Here is a 10945-nt window from a genome sequence, read left to right as displayed (position 1 = left end):
TGCCCAAGACTGGGTAATATGCAAAAAAAAAAAAAAAAAAAAACAAAGAGGGTTAGTTGACTCACAGGCCAGCATGGCTGGAGAGGTCTCAGGAAACTTGCAATCATGGTGGAAGGTGAAGGGGAAGCAGGCACCTTCTTCATAAGGCGGCAGGAAGAAGTGCCAAGAGAAGAGGAAAGAGTCCCTTATGAAACCATCAGATCTTGTGAGAACACACTCACTAGCATGAGAACAGCATGGGGGAAACCGCCCCTATGGTTCAATTACCTCCATCTGGTCTCTCCCTTGGGGAGGTTATACGGATTTGGGGGATTACAATTCGAGATGAGATTTGGGTGGGGACACGAAGCCTAATTGTATCACTTGGTCTTGGTGTAAGTCAGGCATTGGGGTTTTCAACAACTCACTTTAGGTGATTCTAAGGTGTAGTCAAGGTTGAGAGCCACTGCCCTCTAATCATTACTCCAGTCCTTCACCGTGGAAAAGGTTACCCTCCTTCTACTTAAATTTAACCCTCCTTCTTGAGTTCCAGATGTCATCTTCACCTACCTCCTCAAAAAGCTCATACATTACTTACCACTACTATCTCCCATGCTTAGAACCCAGGTATATGAACATCTTTAAGGTAGGAAAGTTCCAATTATTCTAATTGCACAGGTTCTTTTTCTTGACATAGCAACTTTCAACTGAGGGGAAGTGGCTAAATCACCAAGTTTGCAGTTCCCAGTCAATGAATACTTCCTACAGAAGGTGGGTAACTGGACAAGTGGACAGTTAAAAGGGGGCTGTAGGGAGGGAACCAGAACACCACTATTCAGAAGGAAAAAAGAAAAGGTGAAATAAATGTGGAAAAATACTTATTAAAACTTTAATGAAATTTCTCTGCATACAAGACCATTTCCCACATCTAAGCTAAAGCTCACTTAGAGAAGTAATATTGTGTAGCCCTTTGCGGGGCAACATTTCTCCAAGATATCTGAGTTGTAGGTAATAGCTAAGCTTTTATATTAAGCCTATTAATGACTTAAGTATTTGCCTAGAGCTTCTGAAGTACTAGTCCCACAGAGTGGAGATTAAGATTTCTATGATCCTCCTGACATTGTACCTCCTTCATCTTACAATGGAAGGGGAGGCCATACAATCTCCCTTAATCCAGCAGTTGGCTCCTTCAGTTGCTCCTGGTGGCCATCTTCCCTGCAGTGTCTGCCTCCTCCCCAGGCTGTGCCTGATTGATGGGTCTTACTGACTCACCATGGAGGTCCATGTTATCTCCAGCCCTCAGCGACTCCCTAAAGCAGTTGCTGCCTTCTAGGAAACAATCATGAAAGTGAATTTAATCCATCTTGTCTCATTATAATTAAAGCACACATCACGAAAGGAAAAGTAAAGTGCTTCACCTGAACGTTGCTGGAGCACAGCACCTGTAGAGGCAGGGCTGGGCCTCGGAGAGAAAAGTGGCAGTGCTGTAGCACAGGGGTATTGAGCCAGGCTACCTGGATCTGGATTCCGACCCCTCAAGTTCCTGACTGTGACCTTGGACAAGTTCCTCTAACTTCTCCGGGCCTCTGAGTCTTTAGTGGATAAGCTGGAGTTGACATTAGCACTTGCCTCACAGGGTTATGATAATCACAGCTAATATACAAAATATGCTTAGAACAGTGCCTGGCACTGTTAGCTATTATTAGTAGGGCATTATTAATGGCAGATATTTTCTGGTAGGCAGGATCAGTGCGGAAGTCCCGGAGCTGTTCTAGGCAAAAAAAATTACTAGCTTTATGCTGCAGGCCCCATACCTTGAAAGGACACACCTTGGAAGAAAAATGGGTGTATATTTTGTAGGGGCTGGGCAAGGGGCTTGCTGGTTGGAACAGCAGGAAAAGGAGAAACCAGGTTTCCAGTCTACCTTTTCCACCTCTGCTTGTGTAGGTTCTGGGCAGGTTTCTCTCCAAGATCTTGTCTCTTTGCTACTGTTGCTGTCCCTGGATAAATTGGGGATGCTGAGGAGGTTGTGATCTTGTTTTGCTGAACTGCCCTCTGGCTCTCTTTCCTGTACATAAGGAAATTCTGAGATGGGAAGACTAGTAAAGTATTTGGAAAGGCTAAGAACTGGCTTAGAAGTGAAGTTGAGGTTAACAGGGTAGACCAGTGAGAATTTTGGTGGCAGTTTTAAAACTTACATCCCCTCCCAGTTATTTAAACAGAGAAAAGTCATTTATTAGGGAAAGACCCACAGAATCTGTAGGAGGGCAATGGAGTTCGGCAAGGATGAAGCCAGGAACCAATGCACAGCACATAGCGGGACTGCTCCAGTGAAGACACCACAGTTCTGCTGCTAGTGACCAACCATATATCATGCTGGGGAGTCGGATACCAGACCCTCAGCCCTGAGAAGCTGAGTGCTCCCTCACATCCTTCTCTCCATAAGATGCCTGTCTCATCACATGACACTATTCAGAAGCAGAATCATGTATGGGCATCTGACTGAGGAAGCCTGAGTTACTGGGAAGGAGTCGGCTGTAATGGGGAAAGGGATTTCAGGACATCAAAGACATTTGGGTGATTTTTTTAGGAAGGCTTGCAATGTGGTGAGGGAGGAGCCCTCCCCCTCTCACCCCTCAACCTCCACACCAAAATCAATTACCTGTCATTGCACTGGGACTTATGGCCCACGAAGGATGCAATTATATCCTGGCCACAAGGCTAGAGAAGGAAGTCTAAGGGGGTTCAGTCACAATGTGATTATGTTCGCAAAATATAGGCCTATTTTCAGCTTTACCTAATGTCGCTGTTAGACTTGAAAGTTATTTGTCTTTGGCAAAATATTTTGCTGCATGGGTAGTCGAAATTAAAAGCGTCAGCAAAAGAAATTTACTCCCAAATTATCTAAACCATTTTACCCAGAATATTCCTGGAAAACTATATTATCAAAGAGTACAACATGATATAGTTCACTGTATTTTCCTATAAGGACGATATGATAGAAGGTTGGTTTTCTGACTAAAAATTACCATTAAATTAATCCTCCATATGGCCAAAAAGACACCAAAATAAAAGTATTATCAGTCTTTGAAATAAAGTAGTGAAATAAGTCTAATTCTTTAACAAAATCTGTATAAGTAGTACTATTCTTAATGCAAGTGTCCCAATCATAAAAAGCACATATAGATCCTAAAAAATATAACTTGATATTTATTATAAACTTAACTGTTTTTATAATAGGTTAGATTTAGTAATCTTTTATAAAATCTAGATTGTTTTTCGTAGATAGAACTTTAGAATAAATGTTTAGACAATCTAGATATCTTAAAATTGGTTTTTTAAAAGATGTTTGAAATAGATTTCTTCTTCTTCTTCTTTCTTCTTCTTCTTCTTCTTCTCCTCCTCCTCCTCCTCCTCCTCCTCCTCCTTCTCCTCCTCCTCCTCCTCCTCCTCCTCCTTCTTCTTCTTCGAGATGGAGTCTACTCTGTCAACCAGGCTGGGGTACAGTGGTGTGATCTCAGCTCACTGCAACCTCTTCCTCCTGGATTCAAGTGATCTTCCTGCTTCAGGCTCCCAAGCAGCTAGGACTACAAGTGTGTACCATCACACCTGGCTAATTTTTGTATTTTTAGTAGAGAGGGGATTTCACCACGTTGGCCAGGCTGGTTTCAAACTCCTGACCTCAGGTGATCCACCCGCCTCAGCCTCCCAAAGTGCTGGGATCACAGGTGTGAGCCACCGCACCCAGGCTGCTTCTTCTTCAAACATTTCTTTAATAAACAGGAGCCTTCAAAATCATTCTACTGATCTTAATGCTACCTCAAACTAGCAGAGTGGAATTTTAAATCTATGTTTCATGGTGGCTATATTAATAATGATTACAGTGCTTCTCCCACCACAACTCGAAAAACTAAGAAACTCTAAAATCCAACCAGTATCATATATAAAGCTTAGAGTCAGACCTCTGGCTCCATTTGGGAAATACTTGAAATTGGGCCGGGCTGCTGTGGCCTCACCCAGCCCCAATATTCTCCTTCCTCAAATGAAATAATATCTATGAAATTTCTTGAAATTAAGCACTGTACAAACATAAATATTTTTCTTTTCGTGGAAAGAGGAGAAGTGGAACACTCTCCTAGCAAGACAAGAGCTGGACAGTCATCTTTACGACGGGAGCCGGGAGAATTTCACTGGATTCCTTTCCATTTGACTTGGAGGTAGATGGAGAGAGGAAGGAGGTCTGTAAGGCAGGTTCTCAGTCAGCACCCCTCACTCTCCCACTCCATCTTCAAGACAGTTGCTGTATGTTCACTATCAACAGGAACAAAGGCAAGATGAAAAACAGCTCCTGTGCCTCTGAACAGCTTCCGGACCTCAATTTACTCTTGGCTCATCACTTCCAGCCCCTGCACTCACTACCTTCTTTTGGCCTCCCTCTGGCTCCAGTGTGCCCATATCCACCCTACCTGGCCAGAAGACGGCTTCCTGAACTGGACTCTATCGTCACCTTTGGGCTTAACCCAGTAGCCCTCTACAGGCTACAGTCAGCTTCCAGGATGTGAGGCAGCACTGAAACTTTCTGCATTTACTGCAAAGCTTAAGGAACAGTTTCAACTAACAGAACTTCTAAAAAGGTGCTTCCAAAATATCTCTCACAACCTCCCAAGGATGGCATAAAACACTTCAGGTCTGAGGCAGAGAACTGTTGGAACAGTTTGTATTTTGCAAAGGAGAAAAATGTGAAAATGTTCAGTTTACAAGGCACAGCAGGATAGAAGTAAATGTGTGAGGAAATAAAAATTAATCTCTGTTTCTAGCATTGGCTTGACTAGCACCTTTCTTCTAAACTCTTCAAAGTATTTCGACAGAAAAATACCTACTATTCATTGAGGGCTTATCATGAACTGGACACTGTGCTAAGTGCTCTGCATGGATCATCTCATTTAATCTTCACAAAAACCAGTGAGTCAGGTATTACCATCCTCCCCATTTTACATCAGAAGAAACTGAGGCAGTAGAGACTTTAACTTGCCCATTGCTGCAAATGCACAAGGTAGGAACCAAGATTCAGACTTGCGCATTCAGGGTCTAGAACCTATACCTTTAGCCACCAGGCTATGCTGCCTCCAGAGGGGTCTTGGTGGTTTAAGTACATGAAACAACCTCCACTACACAGAGTGCATCTGACACTGGAAAAGATTTGAAAATCTTGGGAATATGTCACAGCCAGGATGGAATTCCCAGGTCCCAGACCACAAGACCTCAAATCTATTGTAGAAACTAAGGGGAGCTGGTTTATTGAACAAGATGAATTCACAAAGTGTAATCAGAAAAGAGCTGTGTTCTTTCTCATCTCCATACCCTCAAACCTGCATCATGGGGCTAGTCCTTCCCCTTGCCTTGGACTAAATCCATAACAGCTAGCATAAATGTTCTTGTTCCTTCCAGAAAATCAAAACATTTTCATTCACTTTAAGTCCCCAAAACATTCTCATTGCAGTCTTGAAAATATCCAGCCCAAGGTAAAATCAAAACTCTAAACCTTGTTTTAAGATAAAGCTTCTTCTGACTACCAACCCCAAAAGCTTAAAGTGGGGGATGTTGGCTTCTTCTCTCTTCTCAAACCTTCCTAGCTTCCTCACGTCCCTCCCCTGCCTGACCCCCACTAGACTCCTTCTGACTCCTCACGGGTTAGAGCAGGGGACAGAGACAGGTCTAACTGCTCCGTTGATGTGCAGTGATGCAACCTGGAAGCACTTGGAGAGCAAGAAGGAGATCAGACTCGAGAAGACAAGAGAAAGTATAGAGAACAAAGCTGGAGGATCTTTAATCATAAATTAACCCCAGGGCAACCTGGGATGGGAGTAAGAAAAGAGGTTAGAATCTGTGTTAGTTTCCCATTGCTGCTACAGTGAATTGCCATACATTTGTAACTTAAAACAACATAAATTTATTCTCTCACAGTTCTGGAAGTCAGAAGTTCAAAATCAATTTTACTGGGCTAGGGTCAAGGCATTGGCTGGGCTTGTTCCTTCTGGCAGCTTCAGAGGAAAACTCATTTCCTTGCCTTTTTCAGCTTTTAGTGGCTGCCTGCATTCCTGGGCTTGTGACCTCTTCCTCACGTCATTCTAACTTCTCGCTTGTATCTTCACATCTCTTGACCTTTGGTGTGGGTTGTCAGTCATCCTGTTCCATTCAGTTCTTTCATGGATACAGTCGACTGGGGCTGTGGATCTATGTGAGCAGGGAAGGGAGTGAAGAAATGCAGCCAGGATAGGGCACACCGCAGCACCAAGCAGCTACAACATAATCAGACTGCAAGCATTAAACAGAAGGCATGTGGAGTAGTTTTCTAAAGTAGCCTGTTTGATTCTTTGTAAAAGGCCCTTCACAATTTCCCAGCTTGATATGGGCTTGGCTCTAAAGAGGAGACAGAGGCAGAAAGATCTGATGCTGATGTTCCTGCCTCTCTCTCTGAAGACCCTCATGATTATACTGGGCAAACCTGGCTAACCCAGGATACTCTCCCCATCTCAAAATACTTAATCACCTCTGCAAAATCCCTTTTGCTATAGAAGATAACAGTCATAGACTTGGGAGATTAGGACAGAAGGTGGACACATGTGCAGGGCCATTATTCAGCCTATCACCAGGTCCAAAATGTTAGGAAATAATTGAGGCAAATGCTTAGGCCTGGAGGGGAGCCAGAAGGCTCTAGAAATAAAAGCGAGTCAGCTTCCTTAACTTAAGGCCAGGAAGCAAACTATATCTAAACAGCAGGAAACACCCAGCCAGAACTCTTTTCTCTACTCCTTTTGAATATTAAGATATGTCACTTTGCTTAATTCAATCATGGAAAAGATCTTGACAGCAGAAAGACACTGCTTCTGCTTTTGCAAGCTTCTGTGTGGAATTCCACAATGCCAGAGCATCAAGAGACCTTCGCCTTCTTCCATTGCAACCTTTTTTCTTTTTTTTTTTTTGAGATGGAGTCTCACTCTGTCTCCCAGGCTGGAGTGCAGTGGCATGATCTCAGGTCACTGCAACCTCCACCTCCTGGGTTCAAGTGATTCTCCTGCCTCAGCCTCCCAAGTAGCTAGGACTACAGCAGGCGCATGCCACCACACCCAGCTAATTTTTTGTGTTTTTAGTAGAGACGGGATTTCACCATGTTAGCCAGGATGGTCTCAATCTCCTGACCTCATGATCTGCCCACCTTGGCCTCCCAAAGTGCTGGGATTACAGGTGTCAGGAACCATGCCTAGCCGTTTGCAACCACTTTCTTTTATAAAGCAATGTGAGAGGCAGCATGATCTAGCGAAAAATGTCCAATATTTGAAATTTGACATCAGGCATATCCCATCTTGACTGGTTCTTTACCAGCTGTCTACCTCTGGCCCAGTCTCTGTCCACCTTGCAGAATTGTTCTGAATGTGACAGAACAACGTTTTCCTTTCCTCACTCCTGAGACATGACACAGACTCTGTCCCGTCTTTAGAGCTGAGCCCGTATCAGGCTGGGGAAACTGAGAAGGACCTTTCAAAAAGAATCAAACAGGCTGCTTTAGAAAAATATTCCACGTCGGCCAGGTGCGGTGGCTCAAGCCTGTAATCCCAGCACTCTGGGAGGCCAAGATGGGCCGATCACCTGAGGTCAGGAGTTCAAGACCAGTGTGGCCAACATGATGAAACCCCATCTCTACTAAATATACAAAAATTATCCAGGTATAATTCAAGATGGATTAAAGACTTAAATGTTAGACCTAAAACTATAAAAACCATAGAAGAAAACCTAGGCAATACCATTCAGGACATAAGCATGGGCAAGGACTTCATGTCTAAAACACCAAAAGCAATGGCAACAAAAGCCAAAATTGACAAATGGGATCTAATTAAACTAAAGAGCTTCTGCACAGCAAAAGAAACTACCATCAGAGTCAACAGGCAACCTACAGAATGGGAGAAAATTTTTACAATCTACTCGTCTGACAAAGGGCTAGTATCCAGAACCTACAAAGAACTCAAACAAATTTACAAGAAAAAAACAAACAACCCCATCAGAAAGTGGGCAAAGGATATGAACAGACACTTCTCAAAAGAAGACATTTATGCAGCCAACAGACACATGAAAAAATGCTCATCATCACTTGCCATCAGAGAAATGCAAATCAAAACCACAGTGAGACACCGTCTCACACCAGTTAGAATGGCAATCATTAAAGAGTCAGGAAACAACAGGTGCTGGAGAGGATGTGGAGAAATAAGAACACTTTTACACTGTTGGTGGGATTGTAAACTAGTTCAACCATTGTGGAAGACAGTGTGGCGCTTCCTCAAGGATCTAGAACTAGAAATACCAGTTGACCCAGCCATCCCATTACTGGGGATATACCCAAAGGATTATAAATCATGCTGCTATCAAGACACATGCACACATACGTTTATTGTGGCACTGTTCACAATAGTAAAGACTTGGAACCAACCCAAATGTCCATCAATGATAGACTGGATTAAGAAAATGTGCCACATATACACTATGGAATAATACTATGCAGCCATAAAAAAGGACGAGTTCATGTCCTTTGTAGTGACATGGATGAAGCTGGAAACCATCATTCTCAGCAAACTGTCACAAGGACAAAAAACCAAACACTGCATGTTCTCACTCATAGGTGGGAATTGAACAAAGAGAACACTTGGACACAGGAAGGAGAACATCACACACTGGGGCCTGTCATGGGGTGGGGGTAGGGGGAAGGGATGGCATTAGGAGATATACCTAATGTAAATGACAAGTTAATGGGTGCAGCACACCAATATGGCACATGTATACATATGTAACAAACCTAGAACTTAAAGTATAATAAAAAAAAATTATCCAGGCATGGTGACAGGTGCCTGTAGTCCCAACTACTCAGGAGGCTGAGGCAGAAGAATCACTTGAACCCAGGAGGCGGAGGCTGCAGTGAGCCGAGATTGCATCACTGCATTCCAGCCTGGTTGACAGAGTGAGACTCCGTCTCAAAAAAATAAATAAATTTAAAAAAAGAAAAGAAAGAAAAGGAAAGGAAAATATTCCATGTGCCTTGTGTTTAGTGCTCAGAATCTGATTACCTTGTAGCTGTTTGGTGCTGCAGTGTGCCCTGTCCTGCCTGTGTTTCAGCAAGACGAGCTAAATAACAAAAAGAAGAGACGCCCAATTCCCTGTCCAAGATGGACACCATATGGAGAATTGCAGGCACAAGGATAACACTTAGAGAAAAATAGATCAATCTATTTTTTCTTTATTAATTCCAAATTTCTGAAGTCCTGAGGCACCTACCTCAAAACCCAAAGCTTTGGATTTGAACACTGAGATTTTGATAAACTAGGAAACTCAGGATATGACATAAGGGAAATCTTCCATTTCATTAGGGGGCAAAACCTTTTCTTTCTGACACAGGCTTGGGAATAAATAAAGGAAGAGAAAAGTAGAAGAAGCAGACAATCAAATATATGTGTTCTAACCAGCCCTCCAAGGGACTGAGGCCCTGAGGATGAAGAGGTAGGATAAGAAGAGGCCAAAGGTAGAAATACTTTCCTGATCACCATTCAGAGTCCTACCAAGAGACTGTTGTTCAGGGTGACCCAGAAACTCCACAGGTGTTGAGGGACGATAGAAAAGCAGCAGTGAAGGAGGGTGGCAGGCAAGTCAATCTGAGCATGCTCCTGGCTCCCTAGACTATGGAATGCATGCCTCAAGCTCCTGTGTGCCTCAAATGGGAGGTGCAGATAGCAGATACAGAAAGCAGCTGGAAGCTCAATCAAAGAACGTGCCAGATGGGATCAACTTGGTGGAGAAAATGTGGCCATATCACTGAGGGCTACAGAATGGACTTCCCAACTCAGGGCTCCAGAAGAAATGAGTCATGTCTGGGAGGTGATGTGTGTGTGTTTGGGGGAATCACAGCGTTGGAAAACCAGAAGTGGGACCATTTCAACAAGAAGATGGCCACCAAGCCCTGACAAAGCCAAGACAACAAACAGTCCATGGGTTCCTTGGCCACAGCCTCCAGCAGTGGATGACATAGGCTGGATCCACATAAACTGTGTCTCGACAGAAACCTGCCAAGTGAATATGCAAAGATAAGAGTGGTTGTCCAGTTGCAGAAACCAGCACCGAGACCGGCATTGAATAAGAGTGATTCTACACATCCGTCCAAAGCCCCGCGAGTCAGTACTATCAGGTTTTGTCTTATACCCAGAAGCCCGTTGATAAAGAAGAAAAAGAAATAAACCACTCTGATATAAGGTAGAACTTCAAATTAATTAAATATTTACCTGGAAAGATCATTTTAAGTTAACAGAGACCATTTATACTGTAAAAAAAACTTAAGATATGCTTTAATTGGTATATTATATGGTTTGCTTTTTGTCTTCTTTCTATAGTACCCAACAGAATGGAGAATCAAGGAGGTAAGATCATTATAGAAAACAAAATAGCTACATCTTCAGGGAATACCAGTAAAGAGTATTCAAATTCATTATCCCAGCATATAGACAAGTTGATCTTGAAGTAAAAATTGTCCTGGACCTCATGTTTGCACTTGTAATTTATTATGGAAAGACTTCTTTTCTAGGAATGGAATGTGTAGTGCCTAGTCAATTGTTAATACATAATAAGGAAATTATGTAAAGTTTCAATGAGATGATTCTTATAAAGCTTTTAGTGTTCATTGAATTTTAGTTACTCATCCCCATCACTATCACTTAAGTGCTTTCCCCTAAGTCATTATTGGGTATGTACAGAGAAAAGACCAAAGCATAGAAACGCCACTTTAAATTTTTCCTACATGTAGATATAGGAAACAGAAGGGTATTCTAACCCAGTCATGGCAGAGCTAATTCATGATGAGTTATATCTGAGGCTGCTGAAGCTGCTGTCAAGCATAGCAGTCATCAGTCCCAGCAAAATGCTTCCCAGAAGG

Source organism: Theropithecus gelada, chromosome 3 (genome assembly GCF_003255815.1).
Source record: "Theropithecus gelada isolate Dixy chromosome 3, Tgel_1.0, whole genome shotgun sequence".
Taxonomy (NCBI): Eukaryota; Metazoa; Chordata; class Mammalia; order Primates; family Cercopithecidae; genus Theropithecus; species Theropithecus gelada.
This window is presented reverse-complemented; position numbering follows the sequence as displayed.